Source organism: Euprymna scolopes, chromosome 30 (assembly GCF_053919585.1).
Source record: "Euprymna scolopes isolate OS-2025 chromosome 30, ASM5391958v1, whole genome shotgun sequence".
Classification (NCBI taxonomy): domain Eukaryota; kingdom Metazoa; phylum Mollusca; class Cephalopoda; order Sepiida; family Sepiolidae; genus Euprymna; species Euprymna scolopes.
Window position 1 is genome coordinate 93,693,501 of NC_136511.1, and position 25,511 is coordinate 93,719,011.

A 25,511-nucleotide genomic window follows, 5' to 3' on the forward strand; every position below is an offset into this window, starting at 1 on the left:
GGGCACTTTTGTGCAGTACTTAAAAATATACAAATTTATTTTCTTTTAGAGGTGGAGAAGGCTCGTTTTAAAACTATATCTACCTCAGTATTTTCTTTAATTTTCGGACATTTTTTGTTAAAAATTATTTAATGTCGAGTCTGACATTACTTGTTATTTCTTTTTAATTAAATAAACTCTTAAACACCAAAACTTACAAAGCTAGGTAGAAAACGAAAACTTAGAAAAATCAATTTAATTTTTTTAAAACAATAAACATGTAAAAATATTTTAAAAAATATTATGGGATGTGCATTATGTGTAATACCTGAAAATATACAAATTTATTTTCTTTTGGAGGGGGGGGGGCTCGTTTTAAAACTATATCTACCTTAATATTTTCTTTAATTTTCTATTTTTGAATAATTATCCTCCTAAGATGTAATCCTCTTATATCGGATATTTTTGTTCATAAGGAACACTCTACATTACTTTTTTTTTTTTTTTTAAACTAAATAAACTCTTTAAAATAAGTTGAAAGACCAAAACTTTCAAAGCTAGGTAGAAAAAAATATGCTAAAATAATCATCTGAAACTGAACAAAACATATTGTGTTGTTGTAAGGGACAGAATTATAGATTTAAAAAAAAAAAAAACTTGTTTGCATACCTTATTTTGACGTCTGAATATCAGAACTTCGATTGTGTTTAATTATCCCGCTTTTGAGTTTTGAAGTGTGAAATTCGGTGAATATGTTAAGTAAAATAATTAATTTAAGTTAAGCAAAACAAAAAAAAATTTTTTTTTAAATATTTATACGAAAAAAGCCATTTTAAAATTTTTGATAAATAAATTAACAATTTTTTTTTAGCGAGCCGAATAATGCATGACCATTATTAAACAGGGCATGCTTTGAATAATCGATACAAAAAAAAAAAAAAAATTCGATAAATATTGTGCCCTTTGTGTTAAAAATAGCATCATTTTTTTCGATCCCGTTTGAAAACGTTTGCCGCCTTTCGACTACGGTGGACCAAACGCGCTGAAATAATTTTTTTTATTCAGCTTTAAATTGCCCCCCCCCCATTTTGGGGAGCCTGGCCCCCACACACATACACATTAAAAACCAAACTCATACAAATGGTCACCCATCTGGTATTGGCCAGCCTCAGCTTAATAATACATTGAAATTTTCGTCACTGAAAAATAAGTTTTTTTGGCCTGTTTGGTCTTCCATAGTTTTCTCCTTATCAAACGCAAACAGAGTCGATCTAGACTCTACATCGACGCGAAATATCTGGTTACCTATATGAATAAGTGGAATTATTTGAAATTCAGGTACTTATAATATTTTTGCATATTCTCTTAGAAAATCATCCTAAATCTTAGTTAGACAATAAATAAATAAATAAATTATTTCAAAAACCTTCTTTTTTTTTTTTTTTTTTTTTAAATATTTAAGTACGTTTTTTGTGCAAGACAAAAAATGTCAATTGTTAACTTTTTGGGAAAATTTAACATTTAAAATTTAATTAAAAATAGTAGAAAAAGTTTTAGATTATTCTGTTTACTATATGATAAAATTCAGGGTTTTATCTTTCTGGAAAAAAAAAGTTACTCAGAAATAATGGATTTTAATAAATGTAATTTAGTTTTAAAAAACAACAACAACTTGATTTTGCGGCCATTTTTGGCGGTGCCTATAGAAAACTAAAACTTAGAAAAATTAATTTTTTTTTAAAACAACAGTAAACAAGTAAAAATATTTTTAAAAAATATTATGGGATGTGTATTCTCTTTTAAAGACAATATCTTCTTCAAGAACGGTCATAAAATGTGTTTTCAATCGATATTTATTCAATAAAGGACCAGTTTTCCTACCTAGCAAAAGGGGACAAGTTTTCCGGGTACGAGTTTTCCAGAGACGAGTTTTCCTAAATGCTCAATTTTCCTATCTAGCAAACATGGACGAATCTTCCTAAATTCATGAAAATGTATTTTTTAAAAAATACGAACGTTTATTTATTATGAAATAAATTTGCAATTTGTAAATTGCAAATTTATTTCATAATAAATAAAAATAATCATTAACATTTATTAATAGTTTTGAACAGTTATGTATCTCCGAGTAGACGCCTTCAAATGTATTTTCCGAGTAGACGCCTTCGAAAATGAAAAAAAATTGTCTTCAAAAATTACACAAATGCCAAAAAAATCATTTTCGAAGCGAAGCGCTCCTATCATATCGAAGAACCCGTTTTTTCTTCATCTCTACTAGATTTTATTTGAACTATTTTTAATTAAATTCAAGTATATCAAATTTACTTCAATAATGACAATCATAATTATGAAGGAGGCGGAAGACAAAATAATCTTTTTCGAAATATTTAAACAATAAGAAGAATTAAAGATTTTTTAAAAGTTTTCTGTTATTACAGAAAACTTTAAAAATTCTTTACAATCTTTATTTTCTTTTCCCGTGATCCTTTGCACTTCGCAGACGACTTTACTAACTCATAAAGGTAAGATGTTTTTCTCATTTCCCATAATATATTTAAAAAAAGACTGGTGCTAATGCACTTACTGATCCGCGCTATTTTTTAAATCGTATTTCCAAGCTTAATTAAAGGTTTGTATGTTTTTTGTTTCTTTGATAACATTTATTTGTTATATATTTGTTTTTTGACAACTTTTTCGAATCTATATGTACAGTAATACAAACCCATTTTCTCAAACTTACCGCATCAAAGAGAGAGTCGGCTGCCATTTTGAATTTTCCAATACATCAGTAAACACTGTAATACAATAATGAGCTTGGCCTGCGGGACAAGATCAAAGTGTAGTATCTGTTCTTCAGATGCTGCACTTCTATTTCTTGTTCTCTTTCGGTGAAGGAGAAATCCTTCACGACTGAGACAATTTTTATTTTTGTACCTTTTCTCCACGTTAAAAAACGACCCTGGTGTCTAACTCTGTCCCGTGGGGAGGCATAGTAAATAGGTACATCAGTAAACACTGTATGTTTTTCGAGCTGAGGGTATCGTTTAAAAGTCATTTCGGGGACACATGTGTATTACTTAAGTATACAAATTTATTTTCTTTTGGAGGTGGGGGAGGCTCGTTTTAAAACTATATCTACCTCAGTATTTTCTTTAATTTTCGGACATTTTTTGTTATTTCTTTTTAATTAAATAAACTCTTTAAAATAAGTTTAAACACCAAAAACTTACAAAGTTAGGTAGAAAACGAAAACTTAGAAAAATCGGTAAAACTATACAAACACCGTGACAGCGAATTAACCCTAACCCTGTCACGGTGTTTGTATAATAATACCTATTTTTCTTGTTTTTCATCTACTTTGAAATTTTCCGCCAAACATTACATTGCTCTGTGAAAACGCCGTCAGATACGCGACTGCGCGCGCGATTCCGCTATTGAAAAAGCTCGCTTATGTTTCCAACATTCCGAGGTTCATACCATGCAAACGGTAAATTTCCGACGGAAACGGTTTTCATATTCTTTTTCAGCACACTGAAATCTACAAAAAAAACATTTTCTTCTATACGAACGTGAGACGGGCCTTAAAGTAAAATAATACCGAAAAATAAAACAACTTTGCGGGGGAAGGGGATGTCGGAAAGACCCTTTTTTTGTGGCGGACAAATCAGTTTTTTTTTTTTAGGGGGGGGGGGTGAAGTTGGAATATCATTAATAATCTCGGAAAGACATTTTTTTTTTTTTTTTTCAAAACAATTCTTGGTAAATATCCAGATACGCTACTACAGAATACCGACCACTCTAATTTGTTTGTTTTAGGTAATTGAGGTCGCTGACAACTTACATTATCTCCGTTGTTGGCAAATGTTCCTTGGCGCGTGTAACCAGTGGCTGGGTGGGTGCTATAAACAAATATAACTTCCGGCGCAAATTACACCCCACACCCCCAAAGTAACCCTTTTGAATGAATTGATATAAGCAATATTTTTAAAATTAATTTCTTAATTTTACTTCAAAACAAAATGTGAACATATATTGAGAAAACTATTTTTTACTTGATTTTTTGGTGCAAGTCTATTATTGGGCCGAAAATGAAGTCGGTTACATGGAAAATCTGCAAAAAAACAATATAACGTACGTACTTGTCATTGCATGTACATGTCATATTCCAAAAATCACGTAAATCGATCAAGTAGTTTTTTTTTATTTAAGAAAATCAAATATTAAAGCACAGTTAATCGAGAATAAGTCGAGCGCCATGTTGGATCGACACTATGTCAGCTAACGCCACCTAACAGCCAAATGCGATCCACGGATCAAAGAAGGGGGAGATAATTGATATATTTATTTTTTATTTTTTTTCCTGAAATGCCGAAAACAAACTTTTTCCTATTACAAATACAAATTAATAAAGTAACAATAACGACTTCTTTTCCTTTTTAGGAATGTCCGATTCAGTTATTTATTTGAAATAAAATGTCCGAATCAGTTATTTATTTGGAATGAAAAAAAAATATAAATTGATAAAATAAGACAACGACTTCTTTTCCTAAGAGTCAACAAATTAATAATTTCAAATACTGATTTCATGTCCGAATCAGTTTTTTTTAAATAGACTTTAAGCGGACATGAAAAAAAGGCGATTATCTCCCCCTTCTTTGATCCGTGGATCGCATTTGGCTGTTAGGTGGCGTTAGCTGACATAGTGTCGATCCAACATGGCGCTCGACTTATTCTCGATTAACTGTGCTTTAATATTTGATTTTCTTAAATAAAAAAAAAACTACTTGATCGATTTAGGTGATTTTTGGAATATGACATGTACATGCAATGACAAGTACGTACGTTATATTGTTTTTTTGCAGATTTTCCATGTAACCGACTTCATTTTCGGCCCAATAATAGACTATAAAAAAATAATAATAAAAATAAATAAGAATAAAAAAAAAAAGAAACTACTCACAGTTTAAGCTTTTTACAGAAAAAAAAAACAGTTCTGGATCAATGCAGCGAACGTTTTCTTTGCTTTGTTCTTTTCTCTCTTTTTTTTAAGAAGCAGACATTTTTTTCTTTTTTTTTTTGGGGGGGGGGGCTTTAAAACAAAACTTTATAATAAAGGATGCAAACAATAAAAGAGTTCTTTTTTTTTTTTTCTTGTCTTCTTGAAATTTGGCGAAAGTCTATTGAAAATAGTTCCTTTGGGTTCTTTTTGGAAATCTTGCAATCTGGCGCCCTTTTCTCAGCAAAAATTTGTTAAGAATCTGAAAGGGAAAAATGCTGAAAAACAAAGCCTAAATAGCTAAATATAGCCTTTAATATTCTTTTTCTTTGAATTTATATTAGGAATTAAAATTCATTTGAGCTCTAGAAACCCTTCGTTAAATTTCCTTTTAGAGAAAACTCTGAAACAATCTGAGAAAAGTAGTTATAAATAATAAAAAAAAAAACTAGACAAAATACTGCTAGAAACTGGCTCAATATATGTTACTGTAACATAGGCTGACATATATTCGGTGGGTTTTTAACAGTATTTTGCATATTTTTTATTTTTAACTCCTTTTCTCAAACTTACCGTCTCAAAGAGGAGTTAAAAATAAAACAAATATACAAAATACTGTTAAAAACCCACCGAATATATGTCAGCCTATGTCACAGTAACATATACAGAGCAAGTTTCTAACAGTAGTTGGTCTAGTTTTTTTATTTTTAACTCTTTTCCCCAAACTTACCATGTGAAAGAGTCGGGCGCCATTTTTAATTTTCCAATTCATCGGTAAACACTGAATGTTTTTCGAGCTGAATAAACAGGTTACATTAAATAAAAACACTAGAAAATCATCCAGTTATCTTGCCTTTGATAACATTTATTTGTTATATATATTTATTTATTTTTTTTTTTGAAAACTTTTTGAATCTGTGTGTACAGTAATACAAACTCCAATCTTGTTTCATTCTCTTATATTCTTTTTTTTTTTTTTTTTTCGTTATTATTTATCCTTTCAATAAATAATTAATATTCTTTTTAACAATTTAGTCACATAGACGACAAAGTTTCGGATTTCTATTCGAAGAATTTAGGAAAACTCGTCTCGGGGGAAAACTCGTCCCCTTTCGCTAGGTAGGAAAACTGGTCCCTTATTGAATAAATATCGATTGAAAACACATTTTATGATCGTTCTTAAAGGAGATATTGTTTTTAGCCCCACATAATATTTTTTAAAAATATTTTTACTTGTTTAAAGTTTTTTTAATTTTTTTTTAAAAATAAAATCGATTGGTACTGGTCGCGATTAGAGTTCCCTGCCGAACACCCTAAAAAAACACTGACTTCTCCCCACGCATGAGCAAAGGAAGGACATGTTTTAGTTGCCATAGTAACTAAACGATCATGAATTTTTATCGACTTTGTTTTACTGTTTATGAATATTGAAATAAAAGACGATATTACTACACATTTATTAATAATATGGTACTTGTGCATTTAACGAACCATACGTAACTCAGCATTTGCCCGGCTTTGTCCGGCGCATGACGTCAACAGCCGGATATAACCGAGCGTTGCCGATTAAGCAGACGAGAATTTCGCTATCAATTGGAAGAGTGTCACAACTCAAGAAATGCTTATTTTAAGAGAGCTAAAAAAAAATTTGTTTTAAAAAGATAACCGACGAAATAATAATGAATATTACAAACCTTGCGGACTAGCCCCAGACCCCAGAGGCTGCACTAAACTTTTGCCAGCAACGGAAGTTGTTGGCAGAAGAGAAAAGGTGTTTACATTTTTGGCCAGGATTGTGTACTTGCAAAGAGAACAAGCCTTTCCGACGGTTACGGTTGGAGGTGTAGAAGTGTAACAATGTAACATGTCGTCGATGGAGTGATGGATGGACCACCATTAGGATTGGAACCTTCTCAAAATCCCGACTAACCATCGCATGTATGGGCGTTCGAGATGGCATCTACAACAAAATCTCCATTCCGAATGTTGGTTACGTTCTCGCCACACAATTGTGGATTGGAAGATTTTCCTGCGTGATATATGCAGGGAGAATTTAGGAAAACTCAGGAAAACTCGTCCCGGGAAAACTCGTCCCGGGAAAACTCGTCTCCGGAAAACTCGTCTCCGGAAAACTCGTCTCCGGAAAACTCGTCCCCTTTCGCTAGGTAGGAAAACTGGTCCCTTATTGAATAAATATCGATTGAAAACACATTTTATGATCGTTCTTGGAGATATTGCTTTTTAAAATAGACTATAGCCCCCCCCCCCCTAATATTTTTAAAAAAATATTTTTATTTGTTTAATGTTTTTTTTTTTTTTTTTCTACCTAACTGGCTAAGTTCTTAGTGGTTTCACTTATTTTAAAGCGTTTATTATGTTCATACAAAGTTAATTACAATTTTTTTGGTTCTTATTTTAACGATGTTTTTTGGAGTCATAAAAACAATAATAAAAAACAAAACAAAAAAATTAAAAACTGGGAGCGTTACTTTTTTGTTTTGGTTTTTTAATTATGATAGTTTTTTGTTATGTTTTCGTTTTCTCTCATACCAAATGCACTCATGCGTTATTTAAAATTATAATTTTATCAATTATCAACATTTATTGTCGTCCTGTAAAATTTTGCAAAAATTAACTAATAAATTAAAAGCGAAATATTTTTTTGGCGCGAGAGATGCCATGTGCTAACAATCTCTCGTTAACTCATTTTTAATTTTTACTTCAAAATTCTAAAATCAATCATTCAGAGAAAAAGTAATCACTAAATAAATTTATTAATCAATTTGATTGAAAACTCCGCTATCGTTTATCAAGAATCTTTTTAATTTCATTTTTTTGTTGGTTGTTTTTCGGAGGGAGATATAGTTTTACCACCCCCCTCTCTAAATTATATTTTAAAAAATATTAAAATTTGGGTTTGTATTGCTGTACACATAGATTCGAAAAAGTAGTTAAAAAACAAATATATAACAAATAAATGTTATCAAAGGCAAGATAAGTTACTTTTCTACCAAACTGGATATAATTCTCGTGTTTTTATTCAATTTAACATGTTTATTCAGCTCGAAAAACATGCAGTGTTTACCGATGTATTGGAAAATTCAAAATGGCGGCCGACTCTCTCTTAAACAGGGTAAGTTCGGGAAAAGGTGTTATAAATAATAAACTAGACAAAATCCTGTTAGAAATTCGCTCAATATATATTACCGTGACATATGTTGACATATATTCGGTGTTTTTTTTTATAGTATTTCGTCTAGTTTATTATTTATAACACCTTTTCCCGAACTTACCGCGTTTAAGAGAGAGTCGGCCGCTATTTTGAATTGTTCAATACATCGGTAAACACTGTTTTTCGAGCTTAATAAACATGTTACATTGAATAAAAACACAAAAAATATATCCAGTTTGGTAGGAAAGTAACTTATCTTGCCTTTGATAACATTTATTTGTTATATATTTGTTTTTTTGACAACTTTTTCGAATCTATGTGTACAGTAATACAACCCTAAAATTTATTATTTTCTTTTTAAAACCAAATCTCCCTCAGTAATATCTTTAATCTTCTATTTTTTAGCGATTATCAAGACTCTTAAGATGTGATATACCGGATATTATTTCTCGTTCTCCCGTAACACTCCAAATGTTTTTTTGTTTGTTTTCTGTGTTTTTTTTTTCTTTACCGAATAAACGATTCCAAATAAATTAAACAACACACAACATAGTCGGCGAAGTAGAAAACTCGATTTTACCCTTTTATAACAGTAAATAAGTAAATTCTTTTTATATTAGTATAAAAAGAATTTAGGAAAACTCGTCCCGGGAAAACTCGTCCCGGGAAAACTCGTCTCCGGAAAACTCGTCTCGGGAAAACTCGTCTCTTTCGCTAGGTAGGAAAACTGGTCCCTTATTGAATAAATATCGATTGAAAACACATTTTATGATCGTTCTTGAAGGAGATATTGTTTTTTAAAATAAACTATAGCCCCCCCCTAATATTTTTTTAAAAATATTTTTACTTGTTTAATGTTTTTTTTTTTTTTTTTTTTTTAAATAAAATCGATTTTCTAAGTGTCCGTTTTCTACCTAACTGGCTAAGTTCTTAGTGATTTAACTTATTTTAAAGCGTTTATTATGTTCATACAAAGTTAATTACAAATTTTTTTTGTTCTTATTTTAACGATGTTTTTTGGAGTCATAAAAACAATAAAAAAAACAAAACCCAAAAATTAAAAAACAGGGAGCGATTCGATTCTTCGTTACGCTTTTGGTTTTGTTTTTTAATTATGATAGTTTTTTGTTGTTATGTTTTTGTTTCCTGTCATACCAAATGCACTCATGCGTTATTTAAAATTATGATTTTATCAATTATCAACATTTATTGTCGTCCTGTCAAATTTTGCAAAAATTAACTAATAAATTAAAAGCGAAATATTTTTTTGGCGCGAGAGATGCCATGTGCTAACAATCTCTCGTTAACTCATTTTTAATTTTTTTAATTTTTACTTCAAAATTCTAAAATCAATCATTAAGAGAGAAAGTAATCACTAAATAAATTTATTAATCAATTTTATTGAAAACTCCGCTATCGTTTATCAAGAATCTTTTTAATTTCATTTTTTGTTGGCTGCTTTTCGAAGGGAGGTTTTATTCCCCCCCCCTCTCTCTCTCTAAATTATATTTTAAAAAATATTAAAATTTATTATTTTCTTTTTAAAACCAAATCTCCCTCAGTAATTTCTGTAATTTTCTATTTTTTTAGCGATTATCAAGACCCCCTAAGATGTGATATACCAGGGATTATTTCTCGTTCTCCCGTAACACTCGACCGACATGTTTTTTGTTTGTTTTCTGTTTTTTTTTCCTTTACCAAATAAACGATTCCAAATAAATTAAATAAACAACATAGTCGGCGAGGTAGAAAAATCGATTTTACCCTTTTATAAGAAACACTAACAGTATATAAGTAAATTATTTTTATATTAATATAAAAAAAAATATGCGGTCTCGTTTATGAACATAATAAACGCTTTTATTAAAAACACAAAAAAACATTAAACAAGTAAAAATATTTTAAAAAAAATATTATGGGGGGGGGCTATAGTTTATTTTAAAAAACAATATCTCCATCAAGAACGATTATAAAATGTGTTTTCAATCGATATTTATTCAATAAGGGACCAGTTTTCCTACCTAGCGAAAGGGGACGAGTTTTCCCGGGACGAGTTTTCCCGGCACCGTATAAAAAATATGCGGTCTCGTTTATGAACATAATAAACGCTTTAAAATAAGTGAAACCACTAAGAACTTAGCCAGTTAGGTAGAAAACGGACACTTAGAAAATCGATTTTATTTAAAAAAAAAAACAAAAAAACATTAAACAAGTAAAATATTTTTTTAAAAATATTATGGGGGGGGGGCTATAGTCTATTTAAAAAAAAAAAACAATATCTCCTTCAAGAACGATCATAAAATGTGTTTTCAATCGATATTTATTCAATAAGGGACCAGTTTTCCTACCTAGCGAAAGGGGACGAGTTTTCCCGAGACGAGTTTTCCCAGGACGAGTTTTCCGGGCACCATGCAGGGACTATTTTCTTAGGAATCCCCGGCAGATTGGAGGCCCAGACCATACGATAGAAATCGTTTTTAACCGCAGAAAACAACGTCGGCAAACTTCTGACACCGGTTTGGGTCTTCGGTGGATACGACCCCGACCCCGCCGAAAAGGAGGGTTTCTTGGTCACTGTACCAAATAGGAACGCCGAAACCTCCTTCCACTAATAAATAAATAAAAAAATCCTTGTTTCTGGCAAAAAGAAAAAGTCCTTGTTTCTGGCGAAAAAAAAAGTACAAATAATCCTTGTTCCTGCCCCCCCCCCCCATGCTTTTTATTGCCCCTTTTTTAGGCTTTTTCCATTTATTTGACAAAGAGTTGCAAAAAAAAAAAAAAAAAAAATAATAACTTTTACGTGTTTAAGACATAGACAATATGGTTTTTACGTTAAAAAATGAAAAAAAAAAAGTTTAGACAAAAAAAAAGTTTCTTATTATTTAACAAAAAAACTTGTTTTATATGTATTTATTTTGAAAACGGAAAACAATTTCAAACAATATTAATAAATGAACGGTAGGTTTTTGCTTTTTACTTATTTAATTTTATGTTTCTACATTTTACAATTTCATTGTACAGATATTTTGTTGTACCTATTTACTATGCCTCCCCACAGGACAGAGTTAGACACCAGGGTCGTTTTTTTTAACGTGGAGAAAAGGTACAAAAATAAAAATTGTCTCAGTCGTAAAGGATTTCTCCTCCACCGAAAGAGAACAAGAAATAGAAGTGCAGCATCTGAAGAAAGATACTACGCTTTGATCTTGACCAAAAGGCCAGATATTTTGTTGTAGCGTTGTTTTTATTTTATCGCCAACGCTCGGTTTTATTCGGCTGTTGACGTCATGATGCGCCGGACAAAGCCGAGCAAATGCTGAGTTACGTTTGGTTCGTTAAATGCACAAGTAAAAAAAAATTAACTTTTACGTGTTTAAGACATAGACAATGTTTTTTTACGTTAAAAATTGAAAAAAAAAAAAAACGGTACTTGTGCATTTAACGAACCAGACGTAACTCAGCATTTGCTCGGCTTTGTCCGGCGGATGACTTCAACAGCCGGATAAAACCGAGCGTTGACGATAAAATAAAAACAACGCTACAACAAAATAACTGTACAATGAAATTGTAAAATGTAGAAACATAAAAAAATTAAATAAGTAAAAAGCAAAAACCTACCGTTCATTTATGTTTTTTTATTATTATTGTTTGGAATTGTTTTCTGTTTTCAAAATAAATACATATAAAACAAGTTTTTTTTTTTTTTGTTAAATAATAGGAAACTTTTGTCTGAACTGTTTGTTTTTTTTTTTTTCAATTTTTAACGTAAAAAAAAACATTGTCTATGTCTTAAACACGTAAAAGTTAATTTTTTTTTTTTTTTTTTTTTTTTTTTGCAACACTTTATGTCAAATAAATGGAAAAAGCCTAAAAAAGGGCAATAAAAAGCATTGGCGGGGGGGGGGGCAGGAACACGGAGTTTTTTTGCCAGAAACAAGGATTTTGTTATTTATTAGTGGAAGGAGGGTTTCGGCGTTCCTATTTGGTACAGTGAACAGTGACCAAGAAACCCTCCTTTTCGGCGGAGTCGTATCCACCGAAGACCCAGACCGTCTGCCGACGTTATGTTTTCTGGGGTTAAAAACGGACTCGTCGATTTCTACCGTATGGCCTGGGCCTCCTAAGAAAATAGTCCCTGCATATATCACGCAGGAAAATTTTCCAATCCACAATTGTGTGGCGAGAACGTAACCCACATTCGCGATGGAGATTTTTTGTAGATGCCATCTCGAACGCCCATAAGTATATTATTTTTATTATACATGCGATGGTTAGTCGGGATTTTGAGAAGAAGGTCCCAATCCTAATGGTGGTCCATCGACGACATGTTACACTTCTACACCTCCAACCGTAACCGTCGGAAAGGCTTGTTCTCTTTGCAAGTACACAATCCTGGCCAAAATGTAAACACCTTTTCTCTTCTGCCAACAATTTCCGTTGCTGGCAAAAGTTTAGTGCAGCCTCTGGGGTGGTCCGCAAGGTTTATAATATTCATTATTATTTTGTGAGTTATCTTTAAAACAAATTTTTTTTAACTCTCTTCAAATAAGCGTTTGTTGTGACACTCTTCCAATTGATAGCGAAATTCTCGTCTGCTTAATCGGCAACGCTCGGTTATGTCCGGCTGTTGACGTCATGCGCCGGACAAAGCCGAGCAAATACTGAGTTACGTCTGGTTCGTTAAATGCACAAGTACCGTTTTTTTTTATTCAATTGTAAGGTTACAGTAGAGAATAGCTACAAAACACCCTTCCCATGTTAAGAATGGCTTTTTAAATAATAACGTTATTTCAGCAAGGATCAATAAGTGCACTAGTATCACAAAATGGTGATAGAATAATAAATTTACATACGTTTGTTTATTTAATCAATGTTATTGTAATGTTTTGAAGGGTTTAATATAAGAACAGAACAAAAAGAGAAATATGAAATATGACAGGATTTATTGACTCCTCTTCCAGCCCGCGTGGGCCTCGATTACATTACATTTCTTTGTCTCCCATTCCAAAAGAGTTCAATTAAGAGGAAAGAGGGTTAACAGTCCAAGGAAGATAATTTCGATTATTCCACATCCCCCTTTCAGGTCCCAAATTCATAGTGAAAGTTTCTCTGGTGGTTGAATTTTTCTACCACTCTTTGTATATTTTACTTTGGGACTTTCTGAGTTAAAGGATTGGATATCCTCATGTACAGTTGACTGCACATCTGTTTGGTTAGTTTGTCCCATTAAATTATTGTAGCTGCACTCAGGAATGTCTCTGGATGCATTTGGTAAGACAGATAATTCTGTCGGTGCAGCTATTTGAGGAAAATCGATGTACTCATTTCTTTTTCGAAGATGGTTTCTGTTTCTACGAAACAATCCTGAGTCCGTTTCAACCAGGATTGATCTTGGAGTAACAGTATCTACCACTTTGGCTAGGTTCGTTTTGGGTGTTTTCACCCAAACTGTCTGTCCTTGGGTAACAGGGGTTTGTTCTCTAGTTCTATGACGTTTATCAAAATACAACTTTTGTTTCATTTTGACCCGAGCGTCTGCTTCTTTGAATTTTTCGACACTTTGTTGATAATTTTCATTTTGGTGAGGAAGTGCTGGAATGCGAGTCCTGAGTTTCCTATTCATCAACAATTCTGCAGGGCTTTGGCCATGCTGTAGTGGAGTAGTACGGTAATTAAGTAAAGCAATGTAAGGATCCTTTGACTTTTTAAAAAGATTTTTGTCTGTCTGAACAGCACGTTCTGCTTCGCCATTGCCTTGAGGATGGTGTGGACTGCTGGTAAGGTGAATAAAACCATAGATTTTTGCAAACTCCAGGAAATCTTTAGATATAAATTGAGGGCCATTGTCACTTATTATCATTTCAGGTATACCGTACTTAGCAAATATTGATTTGCAGTGGTTTACGATACAACTTGCATTGGTATTTTCAAGATGTGATATTTCTATCCATCTTGAATAATAGTCTATAACTATGAGGTATTTGTGGCCATTCAATTCAAATAAATCCATTGCAACTTTTTGCCAAGGGTAGTCTGGCAACTTAGTTGGTTGTAGGGGTTCTGGCGGATATCTTCTTTCTCAACCTGAGCATATCTCTGTTCCGTTTCAGTAAGTGCTCTCGATGCATAAAATACAGGTCTCCAGTCATTCCCTTGTTTCTGGAGCAATACTCCTCCCAAGCCATAGGAAGATGCATCAGCCGAAATTTTTGTTGGCTTATCAGCACTATAATGGAGCAGTACCGGTGCAGAACTCAGATTTTTCTTTAGTGTTTTAAATGCAGTTTCCTGAGGCTCATCCCAAATCCATGCATTGTCTTTCCTCAGGAGATCTCTGAGTGGTTTTGTGGTCTCTGCTAAATTTTCAGCAAATTTACCAACATGATTTGCCATCCCTAGCAGTCGTCAAAGTTCAGACACGTTTTGTGGTCTGGTCATGTTCATGATTGCGTTAATCTTCTCTGGGTCTATTTGGATACCTTCTTCGGAAATGAGTTGCCCAATAAATTTAATTTTGCTAACAGAGAATACACATTTATCATTTAATGTTATTCCTGCTGCCTCCATTCTCTCTAGCACTATTTTTAAACGACGGTCATGTTCCTGTTGGCTTCTCCCACTGACAAGAACATCATCTATGTCACAGATGACTCCTGGTATTCCTGACAAAATGTGTGTCATTTCGCGGTGAAAAATTTCAGGGCCTGAACTTATTCCAAATGGTAGGCGCTTATAGCAATATCTTCCAAATGGCGTAATAAAAGTGGTAAGCTTCTGAGAATCTTCATGCAACATAATTTGATGGAATCCGCTGTTGCAGTCCAGTTTACTAAATATCTTGGCTCCATCAAGTTGAGCTAATAACTGGTCCGAAGAAGGCAGTGGGAAATGTTCACGCTTCACACTTTCATTAAGTTTAGTGAAGTCAACACAAAGTCTGATTTTACCATCCTTCTTTGGAACTGCTACAATAGGAGCACACCAATCAGTAGGCATTTCGATTGGGCGGATGATATCTTCACTTTCTAATCTTTTCAGCTCATCCTGGACTTTTTGTTTCATAGGAATGGCTAGTCGTCTGGGAGTTGTAATTGAAAAAGGTTGAGCATTCTTATCCAAATGTATTTTATAAACATGCTTCAGTTTTCCTAGTCCCGTAAATACTTTTGAAAAATATTTTTTGTACTGGTGATCTCTGCCTTCTATAGAGTTGATCTTGCTCAACAAGTTCAAAGCTTTAATTGCTGGTCCACCCAACAATGGTTCCATCAAGTCCTTAACGATGTACAACTCTTGCAGTGAATTTTTTTCTCTATAACAAAGTGTAGCATCTACTTTTCCAATCACCTTTATCTTGTTCTGACCTGGTCCATGTAGTCTTTTATCCGTCTGCTTTATTATAGGAAAATTTTTCCTAAAGTCCGGCACTACAGTAACATCAGCGCCTGTGTCCAATCTGAAGTTGACTATTCTGCTGTTCTTCGCGGTGGTGACCTTTATATTGGCTTGCCAGTCAATTTTTCCTTCCTCTTCACCGTTTTTAATGTTTCCCAATGAGATCGACCCTAGGAAGTCATTTTCTTCTTTTGCAACTCCCCTTACCGATTTTGTTCTACATTCCGATGCATAATGTCCTAGTTTTTTACATTTATTGCATGTTGCATGCATCGCTGGGCAGTCATCTCTGCCGTGTGAAGTAAAATATCCACATCGTATGCACTTTCTTTTAGTCATTTTATTATTATACTGAAAATTATTTTTTCTAAATACACGGTTTATTTGTGTATCTGGTTCTGCCGAGGATATAGCTTGTGACTGTTGCTTTGAGGTTTCATGTGCTCTACTGCTCTACCCATTTGCAGGCATTTATCTAGAGTTAAGGTTTTATCGGCTAAAAATTTTTCCCTTAACATATCATCCTTCACCCCAACAACAACTTGATCCCTAACGAACAGATTAGTTCGTTAATTGTCCAAAATTGCAACTTTTTGCAAGCTGGCGTAGAACCGCTATATAGGTTTCTATATTTTCTTCCGGTTCCTGCTTTCGAAGGTGAAATTTGTATGACTCGTACGCTTCATGCGTTTCTCCAACAAAGAAGTCCTCAAATTTTTGCAAGACTTTTTGAAGATTATTTCGATCCTCCTCCGAATTAAAATGTAACCCTTCAAAAATATCGAAACATTCCTCACCGATTATAGAAAGGAAAACAGAAGTCTGATATACTGAATCAACCTCGTTTGGCAATCGACTGGCCACAGAATAATTCAAAAAATTTCGTTTAAATTTCCTCCAATTGTTTGCAACATTTCCTGACGGAGACATTTTTGCTGGGGGCGGTATATTGGCGTTGAAATTTCTTTGAGCCATAATTTTATTTCTTTCTTTTTTTTTTTATTTCTTTATTTTTTTTTTTTTTGTAAAAATAAAACAAACTTACTAGTTTTCTGACGAAACTCTTTTTTTTTTTTTTTTTTTTTTTTTTTGTAATTTACTTCGGTTGTCCGGGTTTGTTTGCTGTTTTGATGTCTTTCTTTTTTCCTTTTATATATAAAATTCTTTTTTTTCTCGATCTCACTTCTGACTCCATGTAATGTTTTGAAGGGTTTAATATAAGAACAGAACAAAAAGAGAAATATGAAATACGACAGGATTTATTGACTCCTCTTCCAGCCCGCGTGGGCCTTGATTACATTACATTTCTTTGTCTCCCATTCCAAAAGAGGAAAGAGGGTTAACAGTCCAAGGGAGATAATTTCGATTATTCCACAGTTATTTTCACACCATTCAAAATTTATAAATTATAAAATTAAAATAAACTAAAAAGAAAAGTAACTAAACAATTTTCAAGAACCGCCGACAGATGTCGTTTGTCAGCCAAAGAACCGGGGTCGATAACTAGTGTTGTAATGAAAAAAAAAAGTTTCATTCAACACACAAAACTAAAAACACATAGAAATGAAAAAAGTTGGGAAATTATTTTAATATTCATTTTAAGAAAATGCTATTAAAAAAGAAAAGAAAAAGTCGATAAAAGTGACACATAAACAGTAAAACAGTAAAACAAAAGTCGATAAAAGTGATTAAAAGTGAGATATTATTAATAAATGTATACTTAATGTCTTTTATTTCAATATTCATAAACAGTAAAACAAAGTCGATAAAAATTCATGATCGTTTAGTTACTATGGCAACTAAAACATGTTCTTTGCTCATGCGTGGGGAGAAGTCAGTGTTTTTTTAGGGTGTTCGGCAGGGAACTCTAATCGCGACCAGTACCAATCGATTTTCCAAGTGTCCATTTTCTACCTAACTGGCTAAGTTCTTAGTGGTTTCATTTATTTTAAAGCGTTTATTATGTTCATAAACGAGACCGCATATTTTTTTTTTTTTTTTATATTAATATAAAAAGAATTTACTTATTTACTGTTGTTTATAAAAGGGTAAAATTGATTTTTCTACTTCGCCGACTATGTTGTCTGTTGTTTAATTTATTTGGAATCGTTTATTCGGTAAAGAAAAAAAACACAGAAAACAAACAAAAAACACGTCGAGTGTTACGTGAGAACGTGAAATAATGTCCGGTATATCACATTTTAGGGGTCTTGATAATCGCTAAAAAATAGAAAATTAAAGAAATTACTGAGGGAGATTTGGTTTTAAAAAGAAAATAATACATTTTAATATTTTTTAAAATATAATTTAGAGAGGGTTGAAAACTATATCTCCCTCCGAAAAACAACCAACAAAAAATGAAATTAAAAAAGATTCTTGATAAACGATAGCGGAGTTTTCAATAAAATTGATTAATAAATTTATTTAGTGATTACTTTTTCTCTTAATGATTGATTTTAGAATTTTGAAGTAAAAATTAAAAAAAATAAAAATGAGTTAACAAGAGATTGTTAGCACATGGCATCTCTCGCGCCAAAAAAATATTTCGCTTTAAATTTATTAGTTAATTATTGCAAAATTTGACAGGACAACAATAAATGTTGATAACTGATAAAATTATAATTTTAAATAACGCATGAGTGCATTTGGTATGAGAGAAAACGAAAACATAACAACAAAAAAACTATCATAATTAAAAAACCAAAACAAAAAAGTAACGAAGAATCGAATCGCTCCCTATTTTTTAATTTTTTTGTTTTGTTTTTTATTATTGTTTTTATGACTCCAAAAAACATCGTTAAAATAAGAACAAAAAAATTTGTAATTAACTTTGTATGAACATAATAAACGCTTTAAAATAAGTGAAACCACTAAGAACTTAGCCAGTTAGGTAGAAAACGGACACTTAGAAAATCGATTTTATTTAAAAAAAAACAACATTAAACAAGTAAAAATGTTCAAAAAAAATATTGGGGGGGGGGGGCTATAGTTTATTTTAAAAAACAATATCTCCTTCAAGAACGATCATAAAATGTGTTTTCAATTGATATTTATTCAATAAGGGACCAGTTTTCCTACCTAGCGAAGCGCCAAGGGGGTCGAGTTTTCCGGGCACCCTATTCGAAAGATAGTCCCATCTGGGAACCTCCATTCAAAGTTTACTGAAAATATTTTTAATATTTTGGATCTCTTCCAAAATATTTTAAAACAAATATTGCATATTTTTTTAAAAACAATAAACGTGTAAAAATATTTTTTAAAATATTATGGAATGTACATTATTACCTAAAAATATACGAATTTCTTTTCCTTTTTTTTGGTGGGGTGTGCTCCTTTTAAAACTATATCTACCTTGATATTTTCTTTAATTTTTTATTTTTGAGCAATTATCGAGACTCCTAAGACGTGATCCTCTCATGTCGGACATTTTTTGTTCATAGTAACACTCGACATTACATTTTTTTTTAACTAAATAAACTCTTTGAAATAAGTTGAGAGAGCAAAAGCTTTCAAAGCTAGGTAGAAAACGAAAACTTAGAAAAATTAATTAAATTTTTTTAAAACAACAGTAAACAAGTATTAAATATTTTTTAAAAAATATTATGGGTTATGTATTCTCTTTTAAAGACAATATCTTCAAAAACGGTCATAAAATGTGTTTTCAATCGATGTTTATTAAATAAGGGACCAGTTTTCCTACCTAGCAAAAGGGGTCGAGTTTTCCGGAGACGAGTTTTCCTAAATTCAATTATTTAGGCAATTATTTTAATTTTTAATTCTAATGCAGAGAAACAATAAACGGGCTTGTTTATTGCAGTAAAAAAAAATAGTTTTCTCAATATAAACAATATATTTTAGAAAATAATTTCTTAATTTTAATATAAAAAATAGATTATAAACATAAAGAAAATTTTTTGTAAATAATTATTGAAAAATATTGCAAAGTGTTTACATACCTGGTTCTTTGGGATAATAAGGGCGCCCCCCCCCCCAAAAAAAAAACAACAAACTGAAAAAGCTTTAGTGTTTTTATGATTTTAAAGCGGTTTTTTTTTTTTTTTTTTTTTTAAGTAGTGCCTAGTTGTTAACTTAGAACATGGCGCATGACAGAAATTCTTCAGAGTAAGACACAAGGTCGGTTTTTAATGTGGAGAAATCCAACTTTCCAAAACGGAACTCTGGATGGGAACAAAAATAAAAATTGCCTTAGTCTAGAAGGATTTCTCCTCCACTGACTGAGGACAGAAAAGGTGTAGCAGTAGCACTAGGTGTGTCAGAATTTTTTGGGAATTTTTGACGCTCCTGACACAAAACTGCGATTAAACAATAAAAAACTTGTAATTTCTCTTTTTAAAGTGGATTTTTTATTTTCTTTATGGAATACACTTCCAAAATAAACTATTAAAGTTGTTTAAAAAAATAGAAATATTATTTTTTTTATTTTAAAAAAAATAGTGTTTACAAAGTGCATGCGCACGTTGATGCAGCCATTTTTTTTATGTAATGAAATGAATTGAATTTTACGAGTTAAATTTTTTCAATTTAAAAGCTTATCAAAATTTTTCTATTGGTTCAATTTTTACGATATTTTCAGGTTCAATGTGAAATTTTATGCTCTTTCCAATAAACCGAATATAATATTCTAGACAAACGTTTTTTTTTAAAAATTCAACCCCCCCCCCATTTTGAAATGTCTATTAAAATGAAAATAATTAATTTTCTCATCTCAAATTTACACATCACAAATTGAAGATATAAATAAAATAAGCTAATTTAAAACAACAAAAAAAAAGAATAGTTTTGTGCAAATTTACCTGTAAAGTACAAAGTTTAAAACCTTTTTTTAAAAACCACGTAGAATTTTTTTTTTTTTTTTAAGCAAAGCCTTATTTTGTTATATTGTGCAGAAAATTTTGTACAATTACTACAATTTTTTCTATTTCATTCAATGTTTTTTTGTTTTTTTTAGATATTTTAAAAAAAAAAATATTCACTCCATAAAAAAGAAATAAAATATATTAAATCAAAAACTCATGTATTTCTTTGAGAGAAGAAAAATAAAATCGAAAATACGCCATGTTTTTTTTTAAAGGCCAAGACTGATAAATAAAGTGATAATTTTCAACTACAGTGACCTATATTTTTTCAAGCACAAGGCTTAACGGCTCACGCGTATGTGCTGTTTTTACATTTTATAGCCCTTTCATCCATCCATATTTCAAAACGAGAAGAAACACAAGAAACACCAGCTTATGCTTACGTAATGGCGGGTTTTTCAAATGGTTGCTTAAAAAAATTCTTTTATTTAAAAAATACATGGAATATAAAATATAAATACGGACAAATTCTCATAAATGAAGAGTGGAAGCATCCATTGATTAGTATTTTACATAGGTAAGTGATTTTTTGAATTTATATATATTTATTATATTTAGATTAAGTTAAAATTTGTTGAATTTCGTGGAGAAAACCGATTTAAAAAAAAAAAAAAAAAAAAATTGTATATTTTTCAATAAAATCTTTTATTTTAAAGTTTGGTCTTTGCTCCTTTTATTGAAAAAAAAAATTAGGGTTTAAATTACATTATTTATATTCGAAAGATAGCGAGTCTAAATGGTGACTTCTGACACTCTTAGTGTAGCACATAACACTTTGCTCTTAGCCAAGCTGAGCAACTGGAGCATTTATTACTAAAAAATGAAATGGTGAAATGTACAATATAAAAGCAAGTTAAGTTAAAAAAAAAAAAATTCAAAGAATTAAAGAAAGAAAAAGTTCAAAGAAATTTCAAACATTTATTACTATAAACATAACGAAAAAGTGAAACATAATGAATAATTCATTCAAAGAGTCAATAATGGTAGTTACGTGTTACAGGACCTAACTATTCAGATTTTTCAGAATAAGGCACATCTACGGGACCTACTTCCTTAAGTTGCCCTCCCCCCCCCCAAATTGAAATTACAAAAAGGTTTAGACATTCTTTTTTTAAAATTTTTAGTTACTCGTGCATCTGAATTTAGGAAGACTCCTCCAAGGAAAACTCGTCCATTTTTGCTAGGTAGGGAAATTGTGCCATTATTGAATAAATATTGATTTAAAACACATTTTATGACCGTCCTTGAAGGAGATATTGTTTATAAGAGACTACACTACATATTAAAAAATGTATATTTTTACTTTTTTTGCTCTCCAATCATCGATATCCATGACAACACTCTACCTGAGAATTTTTCCTTCAGCCTCTTTGGCCTAACATTCATGAGCAATATAAACTGGAACAAATACATTGAGTACATTGTGAAGGCTGCTGCAAAGACGGTGGGTTCCCTCTATCAAGTTAGAAAACTCACATCTGATAGTATTCTATACTTCTACAAGGCTACCAATCCCCCATGCATGGAGTATTGTTGCCACATCTGGGCTGTTGTATCTACCACTAGTATTTCCCTCTTTGATAGGGTCCAAAAAAAGAGTTTCTAATCTAATAGGTCCCACTTTGTCAACTAAGCTCCAACCCCAGTCCCATAGCCGCAATGTTGCATCTCTGTATCTGTTTTACAAATATTTTAATGAAATGTGCTCTGATGAACTCGTTGCACTTGTACCTCCTCGACGTACATATCTCCTACAAACCTGCTTAGCAACAAAATTTCACCCCATCACTGTTGAGGTCCCTAAATGGTAGAAAGCTTTTTATTCTAATAGTTTCTAGACTTTGGAATTCCCTTCTTGCTACCTGCTTCGTTGACTGTACTGATATGCAGAAGTTTAAATGTAATATAAATCAATATCTTATTAATTTTTCCTAAGCATGGTCCGAAATAATAGCCCCTTACGTCCAAGTGGCAATATTCCTTGTTAGGGGTGAATGTGAGTAAAAAAAACAAAACAAAAAAAAACAAACTATCTCTTTCAAGCCTGTTTTATGAATTAGCTTCAAATAAGCCTACAGTAAAAAAAATCAAAACTTAGAGCAGGTAGAAGCTGAGTTAAACCTGGAGACTGCAACTACAACAGAAATACAAGAATCACAATCTAAACTTAAAGAGAGTAAATCCTTAAGTGCACAAAAGAACTTGATCATTATGTAGCTTTACTACTACTTGCAAGAGGTGATAAACCATTTCAGTGATGGAAGAAAGCACAGGAGACCTTACCACTGCTGAGTAAACTGGCTTCAAAATATTTAAGTGCACCACCTTCATCTGTGGAGCGTGAGAGGCTCTTCAGTACAGGTGGTAATATATATGAACCTACGAGGAACATGCTGTCTTCTAAGAATGGATAAACTCTAACGTTTCTACATAACAACTTAAAGTATTCAACTTTAAATACTGAGGAAACTATGAGAGCAGAGTAGATAGGCAGCAAGAACATAGAAGAGGAAGTAGAGCAGTAGCAGGTGCAGAACTTCAGTTTTTAATTATTCACTTAAAGAATTTAAATTTGTATTTATTTTTGTATGTTGGTTTGTAATTTCTTTTTTCTTATCTAATTGGTTAATTATATTCATTTACAAATTTGAAATTGTACTTTGTATTTTGTAATCTATATATATATATATATATATATATATATATAAAAGCGAAAATGTATGTATGTATGTATGTTTGTGTGTCTGCTAAAAACTTTTGACCGACGGAACAAAAATTCACAAACTTGGTATCATGTTAAAGTCCAACCCTCCGGACGAAAAATATCGAAAAATTAGCCCAAAAGGACCATCAGAAGTGCGTCAACTGATCGATTTTCTGCAGGGGGGGAGGTCCCCAAAAAAGTGACATTTTAATGTTAAACATTACATATTTTTAAATCGATTTATAACTGCCCCCAAAAATACGGGCGCCAACTCTTCTACATAAAGTATACACGGGGCCGTTTATTTTGGGTCAACTTGTATTTGAAACCCGCTGAGTCATGTCACGTGATCTTGATGTCAGCAAGCTCTAATGGCAGTCTGAATTTATAAAAACATGTTATCGGTAAAAAAAAATTAACCCTTACACAAGCTAAACTATTAACTTCTACACTATGGCAACATTACCAAAGTTATTAGCACATTCAAAATAGATACGATAGTTAAACGAAAAATAACAAGCCAAAAATGTGAAGTAAAAAAAAAAATATGCTTACAAAAAATATTAACGATCGAAGTTTTTACAAAAAAAAAACAGCCAGACGCCATTTTCCAGTCTTTAGAGTAAGGAAGACGAAGTGAGAGAGAGAGAGAGAGAAACGCAAACAGAGAGAGAGACAGATAGAGAGAGATGTCTAGACAGGAAACGAAATACGTAATTTAATAAAAAATAAAATACTGCTATGTCATCACTTAACGCTCCCGCGATGACCTCATTTAGTGGCTATCTGTCAATCAAACCTCTTTCACTCGCTTTATAACCCTTATTTTAACATTATAATCAATTCCTCTTACTCTTAGCCTAGACAGTTAAGTGGTTGGAGTTAGTTTCACCTCCGCGTTCCGGGTTCAATCCAGCCTCACGACCAAAACTATTTTTTTTTCTTTTACATCTTTAGACACGCGGGCAACGTTTCTTTATTTTTTTTTACTTTGCTTATTCTTTAGTTTACTCCCCCCCCTCCCCTATACACACAGCGTTTTTTTTTTTTTTTTTTTTTTTTTTTTTTTTTCCGATTTTTTTTAACATCGTTTCAGGGGTATTACTTAACTCCCCCCCTCATACACACACCTAAAAACACCCGGGCAACGCCGGGTATCCCCCCCCCCCGCTATTTTAGTTAATAAAGGCAAAAATAAAGGCGATAATAGTGGTCAGACACTTAACAAATATTAAGTTAACGTAGAAGTTACTGTTAATGTATTAAAGTTATCTGATGAGTTACTTGGCATTGATAAAATGGTTTAAATTAAAGAGAAAAGTAATTAATCGGCTGATTACCAATTAATCAGCAAAGTGGCTGATTACCGATTACCTGCCGATTAATCAGTACACTCCTATTCTGCATATTTGTATAAATTTTCAACAGTGTTTGATTTTGCTATCAATTCTAATTTTCTATTATAGTGTGTATAAGAACACTGTTAGTGCATATATAACGAGTCTCTATTAACTTATAAGTGTTAAAATGTTGTAATATGTGATTCATCTAGTGTATATTTATAACAGTAGGGAAGGGTGGGGAGAGTTGGCTTCAAAATCTTTTTTTTCATTTCTTTGTTGAGGTGATTAGTTGTATCAAACTGAAAATTTGCGCAAATAAATAACTCATTTTTTCATGATATGGAATAAGTTTTATTCATATAAATATGTAAAAAAAAAAAAAAAAAAATTGAGAACAAAATTCCAGATATACTATGTATGGGGAGAGTTGGCCAAGGTGTAGGGTGACTTGACCATTTCAGTGGGGAGACTTGGTCACATTAAAAGAAGTCAGCCTTTTCTAGCTCTCAATAACAAAATACAACAAATGAACACATTTACTTGTGTTTACACTATTTCTGCATCATAATAACATCTGATAATATACTGAAATATGCACTAGTTCAGTGATATAGTGATCTTTGTATGAGCAATACTACACATAACTAATGAAATATAAACTGATGCACACACACACACACACACACACACACACAGAGTTAAAAATTTGTGCCCCAAATGTGTTTTAATTCGCAAATGTTCAAGTTTTCCAACGACTCTTGAAAGGAGAAAGTGTTCTTGGTGCATTCTGTTGTTCCAGAGAGTGTAGTTCGAGTCAGCTTGGCTTGATGATGCTAATTGGCACTCTATCAATGTCTTCAACCTGAGGCTTGATAAACTTTCCCTGAACTTTTCTGGTCCTTCTTAGAAAATCAGTCTCTATTCTACGCTCTGTGTCCATGTCCTTTATAACTTCCCCAATGTGCAAAGCTGCTGACTTTTTGCCTTCATACTGACACAGTACAAAATCTCTAATCTCACAGTCTATGCTACCCAAAATCAAGCC

The 25,511-nt window shown here is 32.0% G+C and overlaps 1 long non-coding RNA gene across 2 annotated transcripts in view; it reads left to right on the plus strand.

Annotated features, from left to right (window-relative positions):
- The first annotated feature begins 1,915 nt into the window (after positions 1 to 1,915).
- LOC145254890 (uncharacterized) overlaps positions 1,916 to 25,511 on the plus strand; it is a 53,527-nt gene continuing 29,931 nt past the window's right edge. The window contains exon 1 of one of the 2 annotated variants that reach the window (XR_013863828.1): positions 1,916 to 2,501. This is a non-coding gene — a long non-coding RNA (uncharacterized LOC145254890). The other variant, XR_013863827.1, reaches the window with a different exon arrangement.